Raw genomic sequence first — 11,206 nt, 5'->3', positions numbered from 1 at the left:
AATATTTGTGGTATTTGCTGCTTCGAAATGAAAAAGCATATAATAGTTTACTTTATCTGCCCTAAATTTTTTGAGTAAATCTACTTTATGCCACAAAAATTTTAGAAAATGATTACATATTAATTGACTGACCCAGAATTGTTCAGGCTAGTCTGCAAATAGTCACCACAATCCCAGAATAGAGTGTATGTAATTTATTTTACTTGTTTGCTGTTTTATTCTATACTGCTCTTTTCCAGTAGTAGAAAGGATATTTGAACAATTGCTTATAAACAAGAAAATATAATACACATTTTGAATAGGCAATAACTGTAAAGAGAATGTTTGTCGATGGTATTTTGTAAAAAAAATTATTAAATTATTAAAATTTAATTTGAAAACTGGGATCAATGAGATAATGTGTGCAAAATGTATGGTACCTAAGGGATGGAAGACCACAAATGAATAAAACATATTCTGCTTGCTATTTTTGCCACTCTTATTATTTTTACAATTCATTTAAATGCATTATTTCACTTTTAATACCTAGGAAGATGAAATAGTCTATAAAATGTGGTTGATATTTCCATTTTCTTAAAAATGTTTTAATGATAATTAATTCCAGAAAAACAATATTCTTCCTGTTTTATTAATTGCATTGTTACAAGGACTTCTCCATTACAGTTGATTTATTTATTCCCTGTATCTTTCTTAATTTCATATCTTTTTAGTAATGGTTACGTATTACTTTTATAATATAAAAAAAGCAATTTCAAGAAATTCTTATTCATTTTGTTATGATAGATACATGAATTTATAACTGAATATGGCTTAATTTAAGGATATGATTTAGGATAAGGGATTTTTAAGAGATTTTATACTTTTTGTTTTCTATTTTTATGATAACAAAGTAGATTTTCATTAGTTATTGCTTTATTATTATGTTGTTACATTGCTACATTATATTATACACAATGTCATCCCTATTGAATATTAATAAATGTTTTCTCATTGAAGAATAACGCTAATAATTTGTGAATTCAAATTATATTCACATCTATATACAATGCTGAAAATATAACTTGTGCTTAATTGGCTTTTACTAAATAGTAATTTGATAAATAAATTGCTAGACTTGAATCACACATTTCCGGGATCTCAGCATTTTACTTTTTTCTCTGCTGTCTTTTCACAGACTGACCTACAAAAAGGATAATTTGTGCAATTCTATGTGGTATCAAAATCATAAAAGAGACAACTCAAACAATAATAATATAAGTATACTATTTATAAACACATAACAGAATACCCGAAGAAACAGGTAAGGTACTTAAAATGATGCATCCGGGGAACAGGACTTGGGATGGAGAATGAAGGAGAGATTTGCTATGTTTAACTCTCAGTCTACTTATTTTTTAAAATTATAATACATAGCTTTACTCAATATTTTTCCAAAGTAAATAAAACATACATTTTGAAAGGATGGGGAAATTGATGAATAGCAATGAGAGTCTAAAAATGTCTTGATCATATTCAATTGCCTGGTTCCAGCTGCCTGCCCCTCCCACCCTTTCAGGCTTTGATAATCTGCAAAAAATAATCAGTGTGTCTAAGTTACTTCAAGACTGACAGCTTTGGGTTGAAATCAGAAGAATCCTTTATAATAGGGTTACTTTTATTTATAAGTAATATATAAAATCTTACTATCACCTCTCATCACATATAAGACCTTATAAGTGTCAGCAGATGATTTAAATTTTATTTTACTTGTATTTGGAAGCCACTGGAGGGTTATAAATGAGAGAAGAATGCATCAGATTTATGCTATAAAAATCTCTCTGGCTGCTAGAAAAACAGTCACCTGCATTAGGCTGGAAAGAGGAACAGAAAAGTTAGGAGGATTTTGTAATAGTCTCGGTGAAAGGTGATGATAGTTTCACCAAAATTTTAACAAGAGAGATGGAGAGCAATGATAAGAATAAGGGTGTATGTTGAAGGCAGAAATAGCTGGAATTGCAATGTATTGGATGCAAGTTATGAGATGAAGAGAGGAATACTGAATGGTTCTATTTTTTATTCTAGCTTTGAAACACTTATTTGATATACAAGAGGATATATTGTCAAGGAAGTTGTATATGAGAAAAATAATTATAATTTTAGAGACTCGCAGAGTTCTGATCCTCTCTTTATAAATGACCATTGGAAATATGTGTGTGTGTGTGTGTGTGTGTGTGCGTGCATGTGTGTGTGTTGTGTGTAGCCTGTGTATGTTCAGGTATGTTGCCTCATAAACCGTCTTACTGAATTCAACCCAGCTGCCTTGGGCATCTGTAAAAATAGCTGATTAATTTTGTCTTTTGGCCAGGAATTTTGAGGGCAGCTGTGAATGAACATATTTTAATTGTTTTCATTTTTGTAAGGCTCAAGAATCATATGTATATGATCAATCCATACAATTTATTGTCTTAAGACTAATGAGTACTGTCTGCACCTCCTCCCAATTCTGGTTGCCTTTTATTGGAGGGATTCTGTCAAGATGTCTTCTCCCTTCTACCTAGAGATCACCATGGGCAACGAAAGAGCTTGCATCAAGGCCCTCAGTTTGCCATTTTGTGACTATCAGACACCAGTTACAGAACAGACCTGGGTATATCTCCTCATATGAATTGTGTTTCCTGTCACTAAGTTCCTAACAGAACAAAGACATTTCTTGAACCATTACTTCTAAATATAGTAAAGTTCTAATTACATTTTTTTCTTTTTTTCAACAAAAGTGAACTTTTTTGCTTTTATTTCAAGTATACCAGATTTTCACTTTGTTCTGTCATGCTTAAATATACTCTCCAAAATATCATTTTCTCAAATATTAGATTACTTTTTAAGTTTGAAAAAGAGTTTACAGTTTAATTGTAACTTCATATAAATGCCATTTCTTTCAAAATTCTAACAATGGTTAATTAGCCTTTCAATACCATAGAATCACAAATCAGTACGCAATTATTCAATTGGTTAATGTTAATTTCTGTTAAGAATTAATCAGGTGTTAATTGCATGTTTCCTTTACAGTTTTCAATTTTAAAAAATGTTCTGAACATGAATGCTCATCTTCCAATTATGCCAAGTTTTGGGTATACACTCCTTTCTCCAGTCTTTCATTAAAGGAGAGAGCTTGAGGCACTATGATTTACCATCAAGTTGAATAAATATGCATTTCTATGATTAAGAGCCTACTTAGCATATAAAACATATTCTATATAATGCATAATATATAAAATATTATATATATTGCATATAGCATATAGTTTATAGCATTTTGCTTAATAAAAGAGTTCGGTTTGGAAACAAATTTATGATAGCGAGATACAACATGCTGATAATCTTAGAATGAAACATGGAACTCATTGATAATAAACCTATGGCCATATCTCTCTCAGCTATCACTGAATAGCCTATTTTAATTGTTTTTCATCAGATTATATGTGAATTTTATAAATTTGCTGTTAAAGTAGCCAAGATGAACAGAAGCTCAAAATTTATAGTATTGTATACTGAGAGTCTTTTTATAATGTTCAACTGGAAGACAAGTAGATGACAAATGAAAGGATCAAGTCCAACTACTGTGGAACCTTAGCTGTGTTACCATTTCTTGGGAGAATGACAGCACACGGGCATACATAATGTGAAGGTGAACTTGCAGCTCATTGCATGCAGGAGACCATTAAAGGCCATAACAAGACTGATTTTATTTAGGATGGCAACACCCACATCAGGTGCTCCAGGTCTCCTCACACACTTCGTCCCAATTTATTCAGGAAAGAACTGTCAAAGATTCCTTCTCTATACAGACCTTCAAGTTTTGGACTGTTCTCATTACACCTTTTGTGTTTCATGGGTTTGATTCAATCATCCCTAATGGTCTCTTGTCATAGACTTCTTACCTTCATCCAATCTTTTCTTCTCCTTTCAGATACAGAATTTTTGTTTGTTTGTTTGTTTAATACATGTTGGATTAGTCACCTTTGTACCCGACAACATTTAATGGCCACAAGTTGTTTTTAGTGAAACACCAAAGTTCTTGCCATGGCTGACGGGAAGTATTTGACCCATGTTCTTTCTTCTGCATTATCTTTCATCTTCTGCCACTCGTTCTCTTCAGACCACGCACACTTGTTCTCTTTCATGACTAACAGCCCCTCAAAATCCAGATCTCAGCTGGAATATCAGATTATTGTGTTCTCCTTCTTGAATGTCTTGAGGGCAGGCACTTATGTTTGAACTTCTGTTCCTCATTTCCTCCCTTCCCTTCTTCCTTCCTTTTCAAATTGTCTTATCAATGGCAAAGTGTTTGGCACATACTACGCCCTTGATAAATATTTGTTGAATAAATTTGTTATTTCATCAATTTTAATAGTGTGTGGAATTAGATTTGCTATTCTGTTACTCATAGGTGAGATTAATATGTAATTTTTGTACAGGTGTTGAGTGTAACGTGTTTGCGTGTGTCTGAGTTTGTCTTCAAAACAGCTTTGAAACATTTGAAAAATTATATAATAATTGAAAAAGGAATTATTTGAAGTCAGCAATCTTTTTTCTACAAAAGGCCAGATAGTAAATATTTTGGGCTTTGGGAATCATAGGGCCTCTTTTGCGTAAACTCACCTCTGCTACTGTAGCATGAAAGCAGTCATGGACAATGACTGCAGTCAGAAACAAATGACCATGCTTGTGTTGCGATAAAACTTCATTTACAAAAACAGGCAGTGGGCTAATTTGGACCTCAATAAGTAGTTTGATCCCTGTTTTAAATACTTAAAATGCTTAACTTTTTAAAAATGTTTAAAAAATTTAAAATAAATAAATTTCATTGTTCATTAACACCACAGACAACCCTCAGTTTTTACTAAATACATAAATACCTCTAGATTGAGACTTAAACTAGTCAAAAATGTGTTTCCCATGACTATACTGTACTTATAATTATACCTGATTAGTAAATCTATGTTTTCTGAAATGAAAACAACATAAAAAACATACATAGATGAGCTTATTCAATTCATGTAACCATAGTCTAAACTTAAAAGGGTGGAAGACTACTGATGCATCATTGTGAGGTTCACTAACCTAATAATCGACTTGCATCTGGTACACTTTTGGGTGCTGAAGACTTTCAAATATATATATATTCTTTTATTATTATTTTTTGATGAAAGCATTGTCTTGGTGACCATTTTAGATACAACTAAACGAAATACGAAAACAAAAGAAAACCTAAAGTTTCTCTTGTGTATATATATACACATATACATGTATGTTTTCTTTTATTTTAAAACATTTACAGTTATGTACAGCTCAAAATATTTTTTAAAAAGCCAGCATAACATAATCTATTTCTCCAATTATATTAAAATGAACCATCACAATACATGCTAATAATGCACTACATAAAAGTTAGATTTTTCTCCTTTAAGGAATAATTCAAGTATATGTGAGATCCTTTTTTGGCCATGGAATTGGAATTCAGATATTGTTGAGACAGAAAAAAAAAAATATATGTTAGGGTCTAATCATTTTCAACCCAACTATTCCTAGTAAATAAGGTAAAAGTTGGATTTGAAGGTAAATAATCTTGTACATGTGGAAACAATTGTATTGCTACTTTTGTCCTCTGCAATTCTGGATTCTTTCCTGAGAAGTACTGATGCTGAAGAGAAATACATCATACCTTCTCATGCTGAGAAAGACGTATGGTGCAATGCTGACGGGCTTGAATTCTACAGCCAGACTTCCTGGGTTCAACTGGTAATTTGACTTTGAGCAAAATTCTCAACCTCTCTGTGGCACGACGCCTAAGTTGAAAGTCAGAGGAAATAAGAGCACAGCAGCTACGTTATTGCTTTGTGAAGATTTCATGTAAATCACTTAGAAGGAGCTACATAAATGTTTGCTTACTTATTTTTCCTTAGAATATATTGGTGAGTGTATATTTGAGAATTAAGTTGATTTAATCTGAAAAACTGAATGCCAGAAACAAACTTGGATGACTGTGCTCAGTTCATGATATAAGTGCTGTCCTCAGCTTTAGTAGGAAAAGCCTCTGCTTGCTGCACATATAATTTACATCCCTGCTCTTCAAAGCCTTGCGCTTGGACCAGCAGCATTAACACTACCTGGAGGCTGTTAGAAATGCAGGACCTCCTCCAGGCTCCCCTCAAATCTAAAGAGGCACAATCTTCATTTTGCCAGATTCTCAGTGATTTTTGTTCCATTCACGTTTGAGAAAAAGGGCTGTAGGAGTGCCGTGCACGTTACCAGTGCCTGGGTACAGTTATTGCACGGTCACCCATCACCAGGGTACAGTGCTTGGGTGCTACCTGCAAACCTGCTCAGGCCCCAGAGAAACATCTCCAGGGTCGTCCCCCAAGTCTTGGAGAAAGACAACCACACAGGTCATGAGTGTTACAGCAACATAAGAGAGGCCCAAGGCTTTGGAGGGTGTGGAGTATCTGAGCAGCAAAGGTCCTTATGTGAGAAGAAGACAAACCCATTAACTTGTGAAACCGTTTCTTTCAGATAGCAGGCTCATAATAGATGTTTAATCTGGACTTAGTGGTACCAAGTGCCTATGCTCTTGCTTTTCTTCCGTTCAAGTTGTGGATCCAGAGAAATTCATGGGTTAGTGCATTATTCACAACAGTTGCACACAAAACCTGAACAATTGGTGATATTATGAAATTCATATAACTTAATATCACAGTTACATTGCTACCAATTCCTTACTTTGACAACTTTAGCAATCAAGTAACCATTGAGTACCAGAACAATGTACTACTATTTTTAATTATTTTTTGAAATAGAATTGTTTCCAAAATAATAAATTTTTTAATGTAGCTTTGATTAATTGTAAAGTTTTACATTCGTTGATTACAAATTATTTGTCTCATAGATAATTTTGAATATTTTACAATAAAAAATTGAAATTTATGCTTATTTTACCTTTTTGATGTTTACATTTACTTTAATTTCGATTTTTATGAAAAATGCACTTTGAATATAATTACACCTTACTTTTTAATCCTTCAGTTTATTTCTATCAAAGTAAGTAAAAATCTTGATCACAATATGATTAGTGACATTGCTGAGATGTAAGCATACAATAATTTATATTGAATAAATATTTAGTAATTTATTACATGCATGTCTCTATTTTCTTTCTCATTGAAACATTGATAGCCTATAAGCAGAACACCCAGATATGGGCAAAAATAATAAAATTCAGACGTCTTAGCTTTATGTGTTTTTCAATTTTATTGTTACAAAGGTATATTTGTCAAGGAAGGAGGATAGATCATATATTTTTTTACAATGTGTTGACCTTGTTGATTTTTTAAGTCTTTAGTTACATGTTATTATGTGGGCTCCTGCCTGAGTGAGTGTTAGTGGCAGGTCTCCATGGTCTATCTTCTCCTCCAAACCACTGCATACTCCTCCTGCCGCACTTCAACCACTCCCGTCCTGACTCCATCATGGATGTTTTCTCTCCAGTCCATCTCTTCCCTTTACCACATTGTCTTTTCTTTGCCTCTCACTTGTTACCATGTCATTCCTCACCACTCCTTCCAGTCAATCATGTTTTTTTTTCAATTGAAGTATAGTTGAAACGCAATATTGTATTTGTTTCAGGTGTACCACATAGTGATTTAACATTTATTTGCATTACAAAATGATCACCCTGATAAGATTAGTTACCATTTGTCATCATACAAAGTTGTTGCAATATTGTTGACTATATTCCCTACGCTGTACATTACATCCCCATGACATTTATTTTCTGACTGGGAGTTTGTGCCTCTTATCCCTTTCACATATTTCGCCCTTCCCCCTACCTCCCTGCCCTCTGGCAACTGCCAATTTGTTCTCTGTATCAATGTTTGTTTATATTTTGTTTGTTCATTTGCTTCTCTTTTTTTAGATTCCACATGTAAGTGAAATCATATGCTATTCTTGTTTCTGTGTCTGACTGATTTCACTTAGCATAATGCCCCCTAATCCGTCCATGTTGTCACAAATGGGAGGATTTCATTCTTTTTATTTTTTTTTAATTTTCTGTTTATTGCAGTAACATTGGTTTATGACATTGTAAAAATTTCAGGTGTATATCATTGTACTTCTATTTCTGCATAGATTACATCATGTTCACCACCCAAATACTAATTACAACCCATCACCACACACATGTGCCGAATTACCCCTTTCGCCCTCCTCCCTCCCGCCTTCCCCTCTGGTAACCAACAATCCAATCTCTGTCCCTATGTGTTTGTTTATTGTTGTTATTATCTACTACTTAAAGAAGGAAATCATACGGTATTTGACCTTCTCCCTCTGACTTATTTCACTTTGCATTATACCCTCAATGTCCATCCATGTTGTCACAAATGGCTGGATTTCATCGTTTCTTATGTGGTATATATATACCACAGCTTCTTTATCCATTAGTCCCTTGATGGGCACTTAGGTTGCTTCCAAGTCTTGGCTATTATGAATAATGCTGCAATGAGCACAGGGGTGCATGTACCTTTACAAATTGGTGTTTTCAACTTCTTTGGATAAATACCCAACAGTGGAATAGCTGGATCATATGGTAGTTCTATGCTTGATTTTTTGAGGTATCTCCATACTGTTTTCCATAGTGGCTGCACCAGTTTGCACTCCCACCAGCAGTGTATGAGAGTTCCCTTCTCTCCACATCCTCTCCAACACATGCTGTTTCCTGTCTTGTTAATTATAGCCATTCTGACGGGCGTGAGGTGATATCTCATTGTAGTTTTGATTTGCATTTCCCTGATAGTTAGTGATTTTGAACATCTCTTCATGTGTCTGTTGGCCATCTGTATATCTTCTTTGGAGAAGTGTCTGTTCAGGTCTTTTGCCCATTTTTTAATTGGGTTGGTAGTTTTTTTGTTGTTGAGATGCATGAGTTCTTTATATATTTTGGAGATTAAGCCCTTATCAGAAGTATGGTTTGCAAATATCTTCTCCCAATTGTTAGGTTGTCTTTTCGTTTTGTTGATGGTTTCCTTTGCTGTGCAGAAGCTTTTTAGTTTGATGTAGTCTCATTTGTTTATTTTTTCTATTGTTTCTCTTGCCCGGTCAGACGTGGTGTTTGAAAATATGTTGCTAAGACCGATGTCGAAGAGCGTACTGCCTACGTTTTCTTCTAGAAGTTTCATAGTTTCAGGTCTTACATTCAAGTCTTTAATCCATTTAGAGTTAATTTTTGTGTATGGTGTAAGGTAAGGGTCTACTTTCATTTTTTTGAATATGGCTATCCAGTTTTCCCAACACCGTTTGTTGAAGAGACTTTCTTTCCCCATTGTATGTTCTTGGCTCCTTTGTCAAAGATTAGCTGTCCATAGATGTGTGGGTTTATTTCTGGGCTTTCGATTCTATTCCATTGATCTGTGTGTCTGTTTTTGTGCCAGTACCATGCTGTTTTGGTTACTATAGCTTTGTAGTATATTTTGAAATCAGGGAGTGTGATATCTCCAGCTTTGTTCTTTTTTCTCAGGATTCCTTTAGCTATTCGGGGTCTTTTGTTGTTCTATATAAATTTTAGGATTCTTTGTTCTACTTCTGTGAAAAATATTGTTGGAACTTTGATAGGGATTGCATTTGAATCTATAGATGGCTTTAGGAAGTATGGACGTCTTAACTATGTTAATTCTTCCAATCCAAGAGCATGGAATATCTTTCCATTTCTTTGTGTCTCCTTCAATTTCTTTCAGAAATGTTTTATGGTTTTCGGTGTACAGATCTTTCACCTCTTTGGTTAAGTTTATTCCTAGGTATTTTATTCTTTTTGTTGCAATTGTAAATGGGATGGTATTCTTAATTTCTCTTTCTGCTACTTCGTTGTTAGTGTACAGAAATGCAACTGATTTTTGTATGTTGATTTTGTATCCTGCAACTTTACCATATTCGTTTATTACTTCTAAAAGTTTTCTGGTGGATTCTTTAGGGTTTTCTATATATAAACTCACATCATCTGCAAATAGTAACAGTTTCACTTCTTCCTTTCCAATTTGGATCCCTTTTATTTCTATCTCTTGCCTGATTGCTCTGGCTAGGACTTCCAGTACTATGTTAAATAGGAGTGCTGACAGTGGGCATCCTTGTCTGGTTCCTGTTCTTAGAGGGATGGCTTTCAGTTTTTCACCATTGAGGATGATATTAGCTGTGGGTTTCTCATATATGGTCTTTATTATGTTGAGGTACTTTCCTTCCATACCCATTTTATTCAGAGTTTTTATCATTAACGGATGCTGTATCTTGTCAAATGCTTTCTCTGCATCTATTGAGATGATCATGTGATTTTTATTCTTCATTTTATTAATGTGGTGTATTACGTTGATTGATTTGTGAATATTAAACCATCCCTGCATACCTGGAATAAATCCCACTTGATCATGGTGTATAATCTTTTTAACGTATTGCTGTATGCGATTTGCTAGTATTTTATTGAGGATTTTTGCATCGATGTTCATCAGTGATATTGGCCTGTAATTGTCTTTTTTTTTCTTGTCCTTGTCTGGTTTTGGTATCAGGGTAATGTCAGCTTCGTAGAATGAGTTAGGGAGCTTCCCCCCCTCCTCAATTTTTTGGAAGAGTTTGAGAAGGATAGGTATTAAGTCTTCTTTGAATGTTTGGTAGAATTCACCAGGGAAGCCGTCTGGTCCTGGACTTTTATTTTTGGGGAGGTTTGTGATTATTGTTTCGATCTCCTTACTGGTGATTGGTCTATTCAAGTTCTCTACTTCTTCTTGATCCAGTTTTGGAAGGTTGTATGATTCTAAGAATTTATCCATTTCTTCCAGATTGTCGAATTGGTTGGCATATAGCTTTTCACAGTATTCTTTTATAATCTTTTGTATTTCTGAGGTGTCTGTAGTAACCTCTCCTCTTTCATTTCTGATTTTACTTATTTGCGCCTTCTCTCTTTTTTTCTTGGTGAGTCTAGCTAAATGGTTGTCAATTTTGTTGATCTTTTCAAAGAACCAGCTCTTGGTTTTATTAATTTATTCTATTTTATTTTTGGTCTCTATTTCATTTATTTCTGCTCTGATTTTTATTATTTCCCTTCTTCTACTGATTTTGGGCTTGGTTTCTTCTTCTTTTTCCAGTTCCTTTAGGTGCATTGTTAGATTGTTTATTTGAGATTTTTCTTGTTTGT

This window comes from Diceros bicornis, chromosome 9 (genome assembly GCF_020826845.1).
Source record: "Diceros bicornis minor isolate mBicDic1 chromosome 9, mDicBic1.mat.cur, whole genome shotgun sequence".
Lineage (NCBI taxonomy): Eukaryota > Metazoa > Chordata > Mammalia > Perissodactyla > Rhinocerotidae > Diceros > Diceros bicornis.
Note: the sequence above shows the minus strand (reverse complement) of the source record.